Genomic DNA, 18,030 nt, shown 5'->3' with positions numbered 1-18,030 from the left:
GCTTATGTTTGGCACATTATACGTACACTTCTGCACTTTTACTCTGTCTACTTAAATTGATCCCCTTCCTTATCTTTTTGTTCCTAGTGTTCTTGTTACTGCTGTGCAGTAATCACAAGCAGAACTCTAAGGAATGGCTTGTTAAAAATCTCAGTTCTGAGATTCCCTGAGAAAAATATTTAATGGGGAAAAAAAATCTCTTTTTGGTTATGTATTTCAAGATACGTACAGAGATGGAGTGCTATATGGATAAGTGTATTAAAAAAAAAAAAGTAAAGGATTGGCAGGATCCTGGTTTGAATATATGCTGTGCTCCTGGTATTGTAATGATTTGGTTTGGAATCAAGAGTGTAACTTTAATTATTAGTATTAAACAGGAAAATTATTTTTTTGTAAGATGTCCAAGACAAGCTGCGTGTTATGCTTAAGAATGAGCCTGGAAATAAATGTCAGAAGCTTTGGGAACTTTCAATGCTGACTGGAAGGGCTCGGTGCTACCTTGTGGAAGCTGGCCATTGGCTTTCCAAGGAGCATACATACCCTGTGGTGGTCTGCATTTGAAAGAAAAGGGTGTCAGCAAGTAGATTTTTTGAGTGCTTTTAAAGTCAGTCAAATAAAAGGGTGGTGGGGGGGGACAGGGAGGGAGGAAGGACATTGATTAGGCAAGTAGCTGAGAAGTAATACAGAATAATTGATTACTGAAATCCAGCACTAAGTCTATCAAAGAAAGTAATTCCTTCTGGTGGTAGAAGGACGTTTTGTTTTTGTTTTAAACCTGCCAGACCTAATATTTTTGGGCATTCATCTCAGGGAGGTGAGGACTTCAAAAAGGCAATTACAATTGGTGAATGATTGGTGTTGAATGCAATGCTCTTATGCATCAAAATGTTTAACTGCATTAACCTTTGGGGATTTTACACAGATACCTTAGAAGAACCATCTGGTGTTCAGCCTGAAAAAATCTAAATTCTCCCTCAACTTGAATTTTATTTACATTCATTTTATTACAAAATAAATGGACCAAAAATTTTAATGGTGTTTTGCCACATTCTGAAGGTACTGTGGCAGGGGGTGTTGGAGGGAGGCAGGCATTGCCCATGGATGCTTAGAGAAAGATCCTTAAGGAAACGCACTGTGGTACATATGCCCTAAAACAAAGTTATATTCTGGTTTCTTGACTATACTATCCTAGAGATAAGATGACTGAAAGCAATGGTTACACATCTAATTTATCCACATTAGAGTTTAATTTCCTGCTAATAAGGTATTTAAGCCTTCGAGAAAGCAGCTTGCGGTCTTTGTAGACGTTTTAATTTTTATGTATTATGTAAAAAGTAAGTACATTTTCAAAATGGGCTCTTACTGGAGATTTTCAAGAAATATTCAGGTTATTAAAATGCTCAGTGTACTGCTCCTCTCCATTTCCCAGCATGCTTGATCTCTGGATGCTTGGCGTATCCAAATTTCCATGTAGTTTCCTTTCTTTGGCAGTGGGAAGCAGTTCCTCTTGTTGCTGATTCATCTCCATGTCTCTTGTGCTTCACTCCACTGAAATCTGGTTAGGTATGAGACAGACTCCGGTGGAATGAAGGACAACAGAACCCATGGACCGTCCTTATTTCACTCGGAAAATGCAGGCAAGCTCATCGCATGTTAATATACATCTTAGGGTAGTACAGCTGGTGCATCTGCAATGTTCAAATTCTACGTAGGAGGTGTGAAACTGTCTACAATCCATGCTCGTGGGAATGTAAGAGCCTGAAACTTTTGTTTGCTCACTGATTAATTTGTTTCCTCTTTCCCTCTTTTCAATCTTTTTAACTTCATCCCGTAACAAGTTGCCAGGTATGATTTGTAATGTTAACTGTGGGAAAAACTTTACCAATGGATATGGCAATTCTCCATCTTTTGAAGGTCTTAAACTACTGAAAGCTTCTCCAAATGATATTCTGTAGCTCTACTGATGGAGAATCTACGTTTTTTTAAGAGGGAGGTTCAACAGGATAATGTTCATAGTCCCTTCCGGCCTTAAACCTCCGAATCTACAAAATCCAAAGAATGCAGATAGACAATTTTCTTCTACGTGTCTGGCCGTATCTGCAATACTGAGACTGTGTTAAGCTACTACTTTCCTTTAGCCTAGGTAGGGGAGAAATAATCTTTCTTATGAACGGCCCCACATGATATGGTAATTGGAGATGGGTGCTGGAGGCTTCTTGTAATGCGTGGGCAGGCAGAACAGGGAACACTCTGCTTGTCCCAACATGGTAGTGTCAACCTACCACTGCTCTTGCACACACCTTAGCGCATCTGGGAATTTATGCTATGGGGGTGCCAGAAGCACTCTGAAGATGCAAAGCCCTAAGCTAAGCGCTGTCCAAACCCTCCAGAAGACGTTAATCTTCTTCCAAAGAACTTCCTATCTGTGAAACAAAGAAAAAAAAAACTGTTAAAAATATATTAAGTGCCTCTAATATACAAAGTGGACTCCAAGTGCCTAGTGAAACGCAGGGTCCAGTTCTGACTAGCAGCAGGCTTTGGTATTCCCAGGCACTTGATTAACTTAGGAAAATTTCAAATTTAATTTGCTTAAACTTTGCAGCTTAGGAAAAGATTGGTTGGGATGCAAAAACTTGAATTGAAGATAAACTGCAATGCTTGGCTGCACTTAAAGAAAAAAAAAGAAACCCGCTATGGAGGTGCTGATAGAGGATTTAGCAGAACAAATAGCTTAGGGTGTTTCTCTCACTTTTTCTTTTCCTTTTAAACATAAACCTGCTGTCTGCTGCTGCATTGAAGCCTCTCCCTTTGCTTTGTCAAGACATGTTAAAAGCTTTTGGATAAGTCCTGAGAAAGAGTGGCCTAGGCAGGAACTCATCAACTGAAATTCCTCTATGCAATCCTGGCTTATTTGAAATGCCTTTTATCAGGCAAGTTGCAACGGGCTTTAGTGCCATAAATGCCTAATGCACAGCTTCCAGCTATTAACCGCTTGGTGCCTGGAATCCACTTTGCCAGTATGCCTTCAAGAGAAAAGGAACAGCTGCAAATCTGGCTTTGGCTTTCTTTGGGAACAGCTCAGATTGTGAAGTAAAGGTGCATATCAACAAAGCCTTACATAAAAACATGCTAATAAAAACCTGAAATACAAGCTCTGGAGGCCTGTATCTGACTGACTACCCCTCAATCTTGAATAACCAATTTAAACTGCATTAAAGGTGAACAGTATTGGCTTTTTTTAGCTTTTTTAATTAGACACCACTAGGTCTTTGCTTCTCCTTGGGGAGAAGTCTTAAGAGTCAGGCTGCAGTCTGCTGCAGGGATCTCCTACCTGGGCACCAGCTGCGATCCACTGCGTCCTCACAAGTGGCAGACCTTTAAAGGTCAGATAAAATGTAGTGGACTTCTCTGAACTTTAATGTGAGCAAATGTTTCTATATTTCTGTGTCTACAGGGGGACTAAGAGATGCACTGACCAAAGTTTGTAGCATTTCTGTTGTATTAAAAGGACTTTGCATTAGGCCCAGTGATTACAAGCCCTTGAAATTTTCAGTCCAGTACCCTTCGTGCTCCCAAAAGTGCCCGTAACTGGGATTCCTGTTTAGAAAAGTATATGATAACCTGTTTCACTGTAACATAAGCTTGCATTTAAAATTAGCATCAGTGAAACTACTGTCTGAAGCTGCGACCAAGTGAGACTTTCCAAAGCAATGCATTGCTACCCTTACCTGATTCAGCTATGTCTGAAAATGCCCTTTGCCCCGGCCTTTTCTAGGAAATGCACTCAAAGCGCGGTCTGTTCATTCTGGGTTTTCCATTGGTCTTTTTCACTCTGGTGTTGCTTCACACTTTTCCAAAGCCTTTGTTTAAAATCAGCTGCTACTGGTTTTTAGAGGTAAAACAGCTTTATATTCTCTTAATTTTGAGCCAGTTTTACAACACAGTAATTTAAACGTGGTCAGCTATGCAATTGTGCGTTGCTTGTTGGAGAGGAACCCGTTCTTACAGCAGTAGCTGAAGTCATTTACAAAGCTCTGGTTCTGTTTTAAGTGAATGAGAAGGCCTTTGGACTCTTCTCTTTTGCTAGTACACAGCAGCCAGAGGAAAGTAGAAGTGCACAGCAGGGGAAGAAGCATCCTCAGGCCACTGGCTCCTCTGATCCCAGAGATAAGCTCTGCCTGCTCAGGAGAGCGCTCAACTACCCTCATGCTTCAGCATCCCTAAAGCCACACGGCAGTATAGGAATTTAGGACTTCAGAGAACTTTGCAAACATCATTGAGCTCATGGTTGTTTAAACTTTTCTAGGGAAAAATAACAAATTCACATTCTCAATAAGCTCTCCAATTTTTCATTGTATCTCTGGATAGATAAGAAACCATTTTTCAAGTGGTTTGCATAGAAAACTATGAGTTAAAATCAACTCACTGAAACTAAGCTAAACTTTCATATACGGCAGATCAAACCTGTTATTCGTTGCACTGGTATAAATCCAGAGCAACTCCGCGGGTTTTAATGCAATTACATGGCTCCTAACGAGCACCAGTGTAGTAAGTATTCTTAGGGGAGCTCTCAGTGCATCATAAATTGATGCTCTGAATAAGTTAGCTATTAATTGCAACAACTTAAAACACCAATAAGAAACACTTAAGATGTTTGCAATTTTCCCTCTTTAAGCCTATTTCTTGGCCTCAGCTTCCAGACGGCAAAGGGCAGCGGCTCAGGTGTTGGTACTGAACAAGCATAAGTGTCTCTGCTGCACGAGCAGGACCGATACCACTGGCTGCAGCCGTCTGCATCCTCCTCGTGCCGCAGCCTTCCAGAGAAACCCCGGCCATGCGCAAAGCCTCCCAGCCACGCCGCTCCCCCAGCTCCAAGCTTGGTACGCTGCGTGTGCCCCGCTGTGCACTCACCTGTCTCGTTAACTAGGCACAACTCCCGTCTGGCAACTGCTTTACTGAACCCTTCAGCCGAAATAAAAAAACTCGAAAGAGGGCTATGGAGACAGGGAACTAAAATAAAACAGCTGGTAAATAAGACTGTTAGTGGCTATGGTTTTCTTCTTTTTCTTCCTTCTGTTGCGCAGAATTCCAGGGGAAGTGGAACAAACGGGAGGAAAGGAGAGCTCCCTCGTTGGGTGCACCAGGCTGGCTTGTGCCAGCGGCAGGCAGCGAGCGGGAAGGTGCAGGAAGGAGACTTTGGGCGAGGGAGAACACGGTAGGAAGAGGAGCGGAGAGCGGTGGAGAGGCACCAAAAAAAAAGCGTAAGGGAGGGGAAAAAATCTTTAAAAAGCGCTGGAGCGGGCGAGGGGAAGTTCTGCCCACTTAAGGTGGTGTCCCCAGGTGCAGTCTTTATTTGCGCGCCTGCTCTGGGGGCTCCGCGCTCCCGCGGGCGCAGCCAATGGAGAGGGCGCGGCGGCCGCGGCTCCTCCCCGCGCTCAGCGCCCGCGGCCTCCTCCTGCGCGGCCTCCCTGCCTCCCTGCTTGCCTCCTTCCCTCCTGCGCGCCCTCCTTGCCTCCCTGCCTGCCTCCTTCCCTCCTGCGCGGCCTCCCTCCGCGCTGGGGCCGGCTGGGTGCGCGCCTTCCCCCAAGCGCGTCACCTTGGCGAAAAGCGCGGAGCAGCCTCAAAGGAGGCAGCTGCGTTGCTTTTGCATCTCCAAAGCGAAGGTTTCAAGGTGTCTTTTGCCCTTAACAGGCTTAAAAAAAAAACCACAAAACATTTATACTGCAACAGACCGGTTCGAAAGGAAGCGTTCGTATTCTTCTCAGATCACACTGCCTAATTCTTGTACTTGCTTTCAGCATAGCAGATGCTTCATTTTGGTTTTCCAGAGCTTGCTAAGGACCTGGAAAGCTTGTTGCAGAGCTAGCTCTGGAGCATGCAGCATATCGTGAGATCGAGGTCACAGCACAATCCCTGTAAGCTATGGAGGAGGAGATCTGTAAATAGTTTGGCTATAGGAACTTTGGGACATCTGGGCATGTCTTTCAGAGTGCTTCAGTGCATTCATCTCAATTCTAGCTCTAAAGGAAATCCATTTAAAAGGAGACTCCAAGTTAACTTGTGTATTTTGCAAATCCCTTGAGTCTCTTTCTTTATTTCTAAACTTTCATCCTTGACTTCCTTACACGGGGTCCAACTGACCCATGCAATTCCTCTTGCTCTAACCGGTCGGTCAGTCTTCAGTTTGGAAACTGCAGCCAGCACTGGATTTCTCTTCCCTGAGGGTTTGGGGCCCCACACTTTCAACCACATTTTGGGCTTTTGTCACATGCCCAATGGGTGCTTGTGGTGCTGAGCGGGCGCTGAGCTCCTGGGGTGGCTGGGGCAGGGTCTGGCCTTCAGCCTCCCAAGCCATTGCTGTGGGAATGCTCTGCAGGCCTGGCTCGCAGTGTCCATGCTTAATATTTTGCAAAAATATTCTGGAAGGCAAACTTCTTCTGGATTTTTAAGTCTCCCAATCTACAAAAATAAAAATATTTCAGTAAGCTTGCCATTTTAATACAGCAGCGTATAGGTAACTGAGTAAACATTAAAAAAAATCCTGTCTATTTCTTTGTATAGAGCTATTAGTACCATTCTTCCTTGCTGTTTCCCACATAAGGACTGCTTCTTTTGTTTGTTTATTGGGTAAGCTGGAGATTCAGAATTCAAGTTGCTTTGGTTAGGACACAGGTCACAAGGTTTGTCTTTAATTCTGATCGTGCTGAATTGCACTTAGCAGCAGTATCCATCATGACTACCCACAATTATAAATAAAATGCTTGGATTTTTGCCACACTTATTTTAAATGTCAGGTTGAACATGTCAGCCTATAAATGTGTTTGCTAGAGTACTTCTCAAGAAAAGGAAGTCAAGGTTTTTCATACATGAAATATGCACTGTAGATTATCACTATTGGGGTTATTTTTCCATGCTTATTGTACTTATTGCTACCTTTTATTTTCTTAGGGCTCTGTGAAACAATAAGCCAAGGGCTTATTCATAAAACTCAGAGTTTTACGCTGCTGCACAGTTTGAAGCTAGGGCAGTAGTTCTCCTAGATACAAATCAGACCTTTATTTGCTACTGTAAAACAATAAAAATCTTTACAATTTACAACTACTACTGTCAAGGACGGGTATGGTGGGACCGGCTGCGGTGCGGATGGCTTGGTAAGAACATAACGCTGTTCTGTGGTACCCAGTCATTTCGACTGTTGGTGCCCTTAAGCTCTAAACATGTACCCGTTAGGTGGAAAAAGTTGCCAACACATCATAAAACTGCTGCTGCAAGCTCCCAAGCCTTGCTGATGGAAATATGTCAGGGGATGAAGGCTCTTCCCTGCCGTATCTGAAAGGCACATTCCACCACCGGTTGGCTTCCAAGGAGGAAACCTGTGTGGTCTTGAAGGCTTGTCAGCTTTGACCTCTAAATTTGTCCAATAAATGAAATCAAATTATTTACTTGGTCTGCAGGTCTGAGACATCAAACACAGCAGAAGAAAGCTCAGGGCCACGTCTCTTGAAATTGCCTACTGTAAATTCAGTCCACAAGCAGGCAGAGAATAATTACTTGATGTTTTTCTCCTTTCGCCTCCAAAGTTTATTTATGATTGGTGAAAAACTGCTCTGTAAAGCAACTGCTTACCTAGGAGTAAAGATTAAATAGAGCCATCAGACTCTGCATTCTTAATATTTCCTATCTCTGAAAAATGAACCAGAGGGGAACATTGTTCACTTTTATTTTGCATCCTTTTTGTGACTGCTGTGCTGCAGCATAACCGGCCTGCCTGCACCCTTTCTCCCTGCAGCACTTACTCTCCTTCATGCATAAAGGGAAACAGTCTCATAACCTTTCTGAAGCGAGGCCAAAAAAATCGTGTTTGATCACAGGGAGCCGTCATCTCCGCTCTGTTCTCCTGCAGCCTGCTCAGACCGGACCTGTGGGGGTCCCTGGGGAGCGCTGCCGGCGGGTCTGTGGGAGCTCGGCTTGGTCGTGCTCAGTGCCGGGATGAGGGATGAACGTGTGCCTTCAGTCAGTCCATTTCTTCAACAGCTCTTGCTCCTCACAAGATGGGCATGTGCCGAAGCTTATTGCTCTGAATAGAGAGAAATGCTAGCTGCAAAGTTAAGACTGAAGGCTGTAAGAGAGGTCTTTGTATTCCAGAACAATAGCACAAAGGCAAGGTTGAGACTCCTCAGGTTTCTTTGAGGCTTATTCGTGTACCATCACCTACCACTTGTTTGATACTACAGCTCTATCATTTGAATTGCCAGTTAGTGTTATTTCTTTTTAAACCCAGCTTCACAGGCACTTTTGCTTTCTACTGCTAGCTCTTCACAAATTTTTGTTCTTTGCAACGTGGCAGTACAGGGAACACGTGGCGTTTCACTATTCACACAGCCTGCTCAGATGAGTTCTGCCCTTCACTGGCATGCAGACATCTCTGCGGTGTCACAGGTCATCCATAGCAACTTTAAGACTACACGTCCTGGCAATCGTAAGGAAGAAGGCAAACTGTGCTGAAATGTTTCCAGGACGCTTGTCCTGACGAATCGCTTCTACGCTAAACAGCATTAGACCTGTAATGGTTTGAAATCGCCAAGACTTCAGTTGTGCTCCTCATTTAACAAGACATCTGTACAGAGGTCAAGCAACAGATGACAGGTTCCAGTAATTTTATTTTAAATATTCCCAGCCATAATTGCTTATTTGCAATTTGCAGAGGAAAGAAAACTGATTGCACCAACCTCTCTTGTCATCTTCACCCCATCCCCAGGCTCCACGCAAGTTTACATTCTCCCTTTCACTTCCAAATTTAAAAGAAAACACTGCCTCTATTCTCTTCCCATTCCCCCTTTGGCAATGGGAGTTGGCATTAGGTTACACACCTGGTTCTGCAGCTTAGTTAAATATCTGGCTCTTCCACGTTAATACATTTGGTTTTTTTCTTCCTTTAGAGGCATCCGATTTAACTGTAACGTGTGTCCCTGGCAGTCCTGTGCATCTTTTTGGAGAGTTCAGTGTTAATGAGCCTGCAGCAGAACAGGAAGGCGCCCAGCTTCTCATCCCTTGGACATCCAAGGAGCAGGGCTTCTTCGTGCTCAAACTCCCAACTTCTGGCCACAGGGATTATATGGCAAAGCAAGCTGTTAGGACTTTAGGATCTTTTAGTCTCTTCTAGTTGTTTTCCCTTTGTTCTGCTCTTTCATCACTGAAGAAATAAGCAGAAAAAGGATGGAAAATAGAGAAAAGGAGGAAGAAAACCATTTTGGGGGAGGGGGGGAGATTTGATTTTGTCTTTGCAACAGGGACCATTTCTGTGAAAATACTTGCTCCTTTAAAAGACGGAAGTTTCTGAGAAAAAATATTTGTATTTTTTTTTCTTTTGTGCAGCTTTATTTAGTTGCTTCAGAAGGCATCACTCACTTCAGATCCCACTGAAAATAGTCAACAAGCTGTAACCTGCTCTCTTGCTGTTGCTTCTAGGGGCTGTGCCCGTGTTTCAACAGAGCACTCTGGGTTTATAAAAGGATGCTGGTGACACATCGCATTAGCTCTGTGTTTTCCGTGAGTCTTTATGGGATGACAGACTAAGGCTGAGTTTAAGAGCATGCCTGGGGGGGCTGAGACACCGGAAAGGATCTTTTTGCTTCTGCAGTTCAGCAGAAAACTGGAAACCTCACTGTTCCTTCCATAGCATTTTTTAAATTTTGCTGTTTCAAGCTTACACGTTCTCAGAAGTATGAAATATTAGCCAGCTAAATCCTGATGCATTAAACCAAGAAAATGAAGGAAGCCCAACCTTTAAGGGTAGATGAGATGGTCTTTTCTGCTGTTTCAGTAACTGGAAGAATAAGTGTTAATGCAATGCACATTTATGTTGGTGAAAAAGTGACTTTTGACAGGAACAGCTGGGAAAAGTACATAAATTTGAGCATGAAAATGCCAGTGTAAATGGCTTTACATTGTCACAGGATGTAGTTGCATTGATGAAGTGAGGTAGTATGGACACGAAGCTGCTTCAGAAGACAACGAGGCACCTTTGTGCCAACATATCTTCTCCTGCTAGACCATGTGCTGCTGTCTGCTTATTCCTGTGCTCTCATGGCTGCACCAGTGGTACGAGGTCTGTACCAAAGCAGCGCGGTGGTGCTGGCTCCTGACGCTGCTGCGAGCACCTCTGGGGAGAGGAGGAGACTCAGCAGCTGCTGCCCTGTCTTTGCCGAGGCTTCCCAAAGGGGCTGTCATAAGGGAAGGGCTTAAATAACCTTCAAAGAAAATAATTAAAGATTGATTATACCATAATTGTTAAACAGTGTCCCAAGGCTCTGAAGGTAGCAGACCTTTCTTTTCTTCTCTGCGTTTGAAGATAAGAAAGAATGACCCTGCTTTAATTATTGGAAGGTTACTTGCATTTTCTTTGTCTGAAAGGAGCCCAAACCTGAAATTTATCGTGATGCATGCATTTCCACTTTAGAACGTAACTAAGCGCTGTTAAAATTTTGCTTGGTCTGGATTTAAAAATAGCAGCATTGGAAGATGGATAAAATACAGGCTTTGGTTGTCAATTTCTCTCTTCATTTATTGGTTTCAGTTCTGCAGTAATACATCGCTACCCAGCCCATGCTTGTGAGTAACCCTAAAAGCCAAACAGCTCTATGCATGATGCAACAAATCAGTGCGTGGGACAACTTTAATGAGTCACGTTTTAATAATCAGTCAGGCCAACAGTGTTAAAAGTGTTTTGGCTGGGGTGACCAACTCAGGCTCATTGGTCTCAGTGCATTTGAGCATTGAAGTCCATCTCAAACCATACTGAACAAAGATATTTATACCAAGTTCCACGTTCCAGGCTGGTGTGCTCCAGAACTATCAGACAAAACAGGGCCTGTGCTCACAGGTTGCTTCAGAATTAAAGCTCTCTGTGCACACTTGGGTCTGCACGCTTCCTTTGATAGCAAGAAGGCAGAATGCTTCATCCTGCTGACAAGACTAAGGCAACAAGAATTTAAAAATAAACCTTTTAAGCTGATGTATGAGGCCCAAAGCCACCAAAGCGCTGCTCGGGAGTGTGCTTTCCAGCTTGGTGAACTGAGGGGAGGGGGAAGCAAGAGAAAAGTGAGGAATCTTGGCATCGACCCTCATAGGGAATGAACTTTAAAGCCACAAAGATGAAATTTCTAACTTTTCTGTAAATTTTAATGCCGTAGCGATGCACTGCAAGGAACATCTGGCCTTGTTGTAGCCATCATTCTGAGGAGGTTTCTACCTCTCCGTGCACAGCTGCATTTTAGGAGCCTGTTTGCGTGTTCCCAGGCTGGAGCCTTGCCTGCTGCACGCTCCCAACCAAATGAGATAACTGATGGCAGAAATTCAGGACTGAGGAGGGAACCTATCAGGAAGCTGATATAACTGAATCACGGGTACAGATATATGTCTACAGAGATCTGTGTTATTTATACTATAAAAATGTACAGAGAAGCATAGCACAGGGTGGAAAACTAAATTACTCAGAAACCTATTACCTGGAAAATACGGAGGTAATATTCCTCCCTCTGTTCGGTTGTTTAGAGCAACACTAAAAACTTGTATTCCACAAGAACAGGCATTTTAAGGAATCTGATAACTCTTGTGGGTGGCAGGGACAGAAGGACAGCTTCCAAGGAGGCTGCAGACTGCAAGCACAATATTTTTGTTTTTTATTTTAAACTAGGAAAGCGACGAACAACAAGCCACGTCTCTTTGAAAACACTATGGGCACACAGCTGTAGCTACGCCAACTGTAAATCACAAGTATGTCTGAGGAAGACAAATAAATTGTATTGCTTTAAGCCCAATATGATGGGAGACCCAGGCCCAAAAATTTCCCAGGGTCCTCACCCTCAGGAGAGTATCGATTCCTTGGTGGCTCCGCCTAACTGAGGCACACTGCCTGCTCTTTTAGAAGGCTTTTCCTAAAAGCTGTAGGATTTCTGTTTCCTTCCCCTTACCTGGCTCCAGCAGACCACTCGTGTGAAGTTCTGCTCAGTGTGCAAATAGACGAAGAGAATATTGAATTCCACAGTTAAACAAAGCGGAATGAGGGCAGCTCTGCAGCTGGTGGGCTAATGCTGGAGCTCGGCAGCCCGTTGGTACACAGGGTGCTGCAGTGTGCGAGGCTGAGCTTAGGGTTTCAGGAGCAGCTGGCTCTGACTTCTACATGTCCCTATTTAGGGTACGGATGGGAACGCTCCTGACAGGTCTGGCATTATTTGCAGATGGAGTTTTCCCCCAGTTCTTGCAATTAATCTATTTGTGATTTCATGCAGGTTAGGTTTCATTTCCTGCAGTGGCACTTTCGTTACCTTAGCATGTGCCAGCACGTTCCTTTCAAACAGATGCGTTTCTTCATTATCATTTGAAACAGCAGCTCCTCTTCCTGCAGCAAACCTCGGGCCTCCCAGAACGGAGAAGATGTAGGAAAGCTGTGTGCTCAGAGACTCCCTGCTTGTGGGACGGGCTGGCCAACGCCGATAAGGATTATATAAAGCAGTCGGCGTAGGTGTGCATCGCCTGGAGAGCGCTCCTTCCACCGTGCTGGGAGCGCTGGTCGCTGTAAGGAGGGGTGTGAATCCCAGGAATCCAACCCTGGGCTCAAAGCAGTCCCTGTACACGGCGGCCTGTTCCCCTTGTGTGGCTGGGGCGCAGCGTGCCGGGAGAGCCCTCGCGGCCAGCCCTGGGCAGCCCCCGCGCCAGGCAGAGGTTCCCCTTGCAGCGGGACCGAGGGTGTCCTCCAGCCACACCAGAGGTCAGAGTTTTCTCGAAGGAAAGCAGAGGGTGCCACAGGCAGCAGTAGAGCCTTGCTGGTGGCTTTGCCTTTTTTGTGCCAGTTTCTAAATAACGGATTTGGGCATAAATATCTTCCTTGGGAAACCGTGTGCATTGCTGCACCGGGACGATGCAATCGCTGTTAATGAGGACGTTTGTGTTCGCAGTGCAGCGACACCAGCAGTTGTCCTGACTGCCATCCGTATGGCATCCTACAAGTGCCACCAAAGCTGAGTTTTAAAATGGGGTAGTGAAAAATACGAGTTTAGTTTGGATAAATATCCTTGGTTTCTGGAGGGTTTTTCATACCGTTTGAGCCTTTTCTGATACTTTTTTCTAACTCCGTTTACTGGCAATGTTAAGTCAGAGCATGGCAAAACTGGGTTTTATGGCTTGAGCAAAGCTGAAAACACCAAGAAGTGTGTTTTCTGTTTTCTTTTTTTTTTTTTTTTCCTTTCTATTTTTACTGACTGAAGCGGGTAACAACTTTTTACAGGCTTCTGCAGCCGTTAACTATGCATCTGCCTGTGGCTCTGCGTGCTAGGGGAAGAGTCTCTCCCTGGCATTTGCCAGATGCAATTAAGAGAGCATCCTTGAAGAAGTGACCGTGCTGGGGACACGTTGCAACCCCCGTCCTGATCCAGCCCACTCCCTCCTCCAAGCAGGCACAGAGCTCTCCCCTTGGCGTCTCCGTGACCCTCGTGCCCATCTCCGTCCGTGGGACGCGCTCGTTTCCTGGAGGTCGGTGGCAGGCAGCCCTTCCTGTAAGCGCGCCCCGATGTGTTCCAGCACGCCGAGCTGCGCCGCTTTGTCAACTCATTCTTGGCCTTTTGTCTGCAGCTCAGAGCGCAGCTTGGGAGTAACCCGAGCCCTTCCCTTCGGCCGACGTGCAGGTACACGCTGCCTTATCGAGCCCCATCCCAGCCCCAGCCAGGGACACGCCTTTGGGAACGTTCCTTTCTTCAGCATTATTCAGCTTTGGGTTGTCTTGACTTGTTCTGCGATGCTCTCTGGACTAACCGTGCAGCAGCGAGGGAGCCGTGCGTGTGAGCTTTCAGTGCACCCCAAAGTCCCCTCAGATCCAGGCAAAGTCGCTTAGTGTTTGATTGCAGGCGTGCTGCTTTGGTGTGCCCTACATGTGGGCTTCTGAAAAGCTGGGAAAATCCAGACACTGCCCCAGATAGCATGTATTAGGTATGGATCCCAGCTTTATTGGAGTGGGGTATGTTAACGTGCAGGTTCTTTTATATGGTGTCTAAATCAATAATTTTTAACTTCAGGCTTCATTCTTCTGACCAAGTCCAGTCTTGGCAGCATTTAGGAACACACACATGGAGACTGGCAGCTGTTTAACACCGTCTGAAATTTGAAGCATGCTGTGCTGAAGGGAAAAATAATCATTTCCATTTCTAGCAGGTCCGCAGGCAACATCTCCAAAGGCAAAGTCACCTTATTAAGAGTCTGTGAAACTTCCCTTACAAACCCTGCGTCGTGTCCCACCTGGAAATGACCGGGAGAGGTGAAGCACCGCCGCAGGCTGCTTGTGGGACCGCAGCACGGTCCCGGGCAGCTGGGATGCAGCCAGGGCCGAGCTCAGGTCAGGGCTGTCAGAGCTGGTCCCTCCAGCCTCCTCCTGGCCTCTGGCGTGTGGGAACGATTGCATCCCTCTGTTCAGAGCTGTGCATTAAAATACAGGATGGATGATTTTAATCGTTCTGCATAATAGCTGATGTTCTGATCTTCATGTAGATTGGGGGGAACAGAAGAGCATTCGTCTACGTGTGGCTTTAGTTTAGCAGGAGATGAAAGGGTTCAGAGAAATATCTAAAATAGATGCCTCAGCTTTGCTGGAGGTCACTGGGACTGAGGCCCAGCCAACGCTAATATTACTAATTGACTTATTTTGGTTAGAAGCGTGATGTTTTTACCAGGGCAGTTATTTAGAGACATCCCCACGAGTGGCAGGTTGCGGGCCGGCTGCACCCCGGTGGAACTCGCTCCCCCACGTTGACAAGAACGGGTCACGGCGGTGAGCGGCGTCTGCGGAACCCCAGACCTGCACCCGCGCCGCACGGACTGCCCTGCTCTGCCCACTGGGGTAGCTGGAGCAATAAAAAGCGGCTGGCAAGGTCTGAAGCACGCGCTTTAAGCTGCAGGCACCTTGCAGTGCTTTGCTGAACCAGGACCCGGACGGCCCCTGCGTGTTAGCGGTAACAGCTGAGTGCTGCTGGGCCAGCGGCCGCCTCTGCAGGGCTCGTGGCTCCCATCTGAGCTTTCCCCTGAGCCTTCTGCCTTTCCCACTGTGCGATGCATAACTGGAGGGCATATTCACTCACTGAGCAGTATCTACCCAAGTAACTTTGACCACACCTTGGGAAAAAAAAAATTAAGAAGTGCAAGGTACTCTACTTGCAAATGATGGGCTGTTATTACCTTCCAGCATCACGCAAGCAAAAGACTTAAAAAGGGTGCTATGCACTAATCTACTCCTCTTGCATTATTTACTGTTGCAATGCATATTCCCATGCTCTGCTGTCTAAGGTGACATCTTAGCTCTGGATTTTTGATGACAACAATTATAATGAGATAAAGGAAGACAGGCAGCTCAGGTTTGATTGGGATCCCTTTGCCTTTTTAAAAATTGAAGATTTCTAACTCTCAGCAAAATCCCCGTTGCGTGAGCCTGTGTTTTACATTCTGCCTTTTTGCAGAACTTGGTCTGTAGGGGCTTTATGCAGGGTCCCAGTATGCCAATGTTCTGTTAATGATTTAGAATGAGATGTTAGATTCCCTTTCCTGATGTTATCTGGTATTTTCATGTTCCGAGAGGGCATTTTTGGATGAGCAAGAAACCAATGTTGAATATAAACACAGGCACTACTTTAGGGAATCTGTTTCATTCATGAAAGGGTGAAGGCTGTTTCACAGTTAATTTTGTTTGTTTGTTTGTTTGACAAAGGGATTTATCTTGATTCAGAATGGAGAGAAGGGAATTTTGCAGACATCGTAGGTGTTCCCAGAAAAAAACAAGAGCCACTGCTCTCCATCCCTTTGAAAAAAGTGCAGAATTCTTCCTTTGCTCCTGCAAAGCAGAGCCAGGGACTGAGCTCGAAAGCAATCAAGAGAATTCATACCAAAACCGTGCTCCCTCCATTCAAACCCCTTTAGCTGAGGTTGGCTCTGTTCACTGTGAAGGAGTTATTCCAGCTCTATACCAGCACAGGGAAGCAGAAGATAAGGCTGAAACCCTGCCAGTATTTTCATGCCCTGCCTCTGCCCGAGCCTTTCTGTGGCTGAACGTGGCTCTGGCTGGGTGTTCTGTCCAGGGAAATCTGCGGCTGAAAGTGGAGGGGGTCCAGGAGGAGGGGAACAGGGCCGTGGCCCCTGCTCTGAGCTGCCAGGCTCTCGGCGGGGGCTCAGACCCACGTGTGGGGCTGTCCCCCTCCTGCCCTGGCTGTGAGGAGCTCTGCTGCACACGTGTGTTTGAAGGTGGCATAATGTGGCCCTTGGCTGGTCCTTGACTTCATTACAGTTTCGGAGCTCCCGCCACCGATTTCACACGACTTGCCCTTTTCAGACAAATCTAAATATAAGCAGTGCTGGTCCACGGCTCACACTTTGCAGCAACTGTCCTTCAATACCACCAGCAACACCCAATGGCACAGCTAAGCTCTCATCCACGTTGAATTAATTTCTTTTTTATCTAGGCAGCGGACATGAAGCAACTTGCTTCATCAATGTATTGCTCTGGAATTACTGCAGCAGAGGCATCAGGCAGCCAGGGGAGTCTGACATCAGTCGCTGTCCTGCAGGTCTATGCAGTTTCTCAATCACATGCAAGCTGTTCTTTGTCTGTACTTGCAAAACCTCGCAAAGCCACTGGATTTGAGAAGCTGGCATTCACTCCTGCTGCAAAGCTACAATGAATTCGGCCCATCAGATCCCACGTTTGTGTTTTTCACTGTCTTTTCATTCTCCGTGTCGTGCTGTACCTGCCTGCCAGCGTGCCGCGAGCTGGTGCTTTCACAGCTCACCGAGGAGCTCTGCACCAGGCTCGTGTGGGATAGCAGCGTCTCCTGCATGCACCAGGTGATGGAGTAAGGTTTGCGAGCAGCTGCTGGGCTCAAGTGAGTAGTTTGAGAGGCACAGCAGAGCTCAGCGCATGCTGGCCTTACACTCAGGTCTCCCTTCCGCCGCAGGAAGGGGTGTAGGTGACGTGTAGGTGACACCAGATGTCCTTAGGGGATGGTCTCTGCCTGTGGCTGCCCACATTTGCTGCCTGGTGACTCACTGAAGCGTGTGATGTGAGCTGTGGAGGAGCAGTGCTACGGCCTCACCTTTGCTCTGTGTCTGTTCTAAGTCTGGTAAGGGAATAAGAGACACCAATATTCGCACCTCTGCTGCTCATTTATTCCTGTTGCAGGTCTGTAGCCGTACAGACTGCAGGTTACAAAACCACGGAGTATGTGCCTGTGTCCGAGGAGGCCGTGGGCAGCTGGGCAGGTCCCTAACACTACGAGCAGGCACTGATGTCTGTCTGGAGAGCACACAGACCTGAGGGAAAGAATCCCTTTTCGTCCCTTGTACGTATCCAAGCATATAAATAAAACATTGGTCCAATAGGCATTAGTGAAGGAATAAAAATCAATACTTAAAATCTAACCAGTATTTTCAGGTTTTTATATATATATATATATTAAAAAAAAATAACCCTGATGGGTATCATCCATTACCTGAGATACAGCACAACTTGTGGGATGATACGAGGTAGTCCAGGAGGTCTGTTTTTCCTTCTGAGTTCTGGGAGTGGAGAGTATGTTTTAAGGGGTTCAAGCTCATTTGTATTTTAAAGCTTCTTATTTGGAAGTGCAGGACCAGGGGCTACATCTTCAGCTGGCATAAATCTGCCTGGCTGCATGGAGATAAACTGATTTACGCTGGCTGAAGATCTGGCCCTGGATGTAAGAAATGGAAGCAGGTGGATGTAATTTCTCTAAATTTCCACTCAAGCTGCACATGCCTGGAGCATCAGAAATTGAACGGCACTTTCCCTAAGAGTAAAAAAGTTATTAGCTTCATATTTGTGTTAGTGCTTCGCTGCCCTCCCTCTTGACTTGATCATCGCACGTAGCCACGGGCTGTCTCTAGCAATGACTCTGTCTCCCCAATAAAATTAAAAATCACTTTTGTTTCATATCTTTTTAATAAGACGTGTCCTTTTTAATAAAGGACTCCGCTCTT

At 45.8% G+C, this 18,030-nt stretch overlaps 1 protein-coding gene and 1 long non-coding RNA gene across 2 annotated transcripts in view; one reads left to right on the top strand and one right to left on the bottom strand.

The window, feature by feature from the left end:
* The window catches only part of PLXNA2 (plexin A2), a 451,101-nt gene that overhangs the window by 14,681 nt on the left and 418,390 nt on the right, over positions 1 to 18,030 (top strand). The gene's annotated exons all lie outside the window — the stretch shown is intronic.
* On the bottom strand, positions 1,295 to 7,274 carry LOC125183595 (uncharacterized). The gene is made up of 2 exons (XR_007165875.2): positions 4,912 to 7,274; positions 1,295 to 2,423 (listed from the first exon to the last, which is right to left on the bottom strand). It is a non-coding gene; the product is annotated as an uncharacterized lncRNA (long non-coding RNA).

Source organism: Anser cygnoides, chromosome 25, assembly GCF_040182565.1.
Source record: "Anser cygnoides isolate HZ-2024a breed goose chromosome 25, Taihu_goose_T2T_genome, whole genome shotgun sequence".
Taxonomy (NCBI): Eukaryota; Metazoa; Chordata; class Aves; order Anseriformes; family Anatidae; genus Anser; species Anser cygnoides.
The sequence above is the reverse complement of the archived record's forward strand: the minus strand, read 5'-3'. Positions and strand labels throughout refer to the sequence as shown.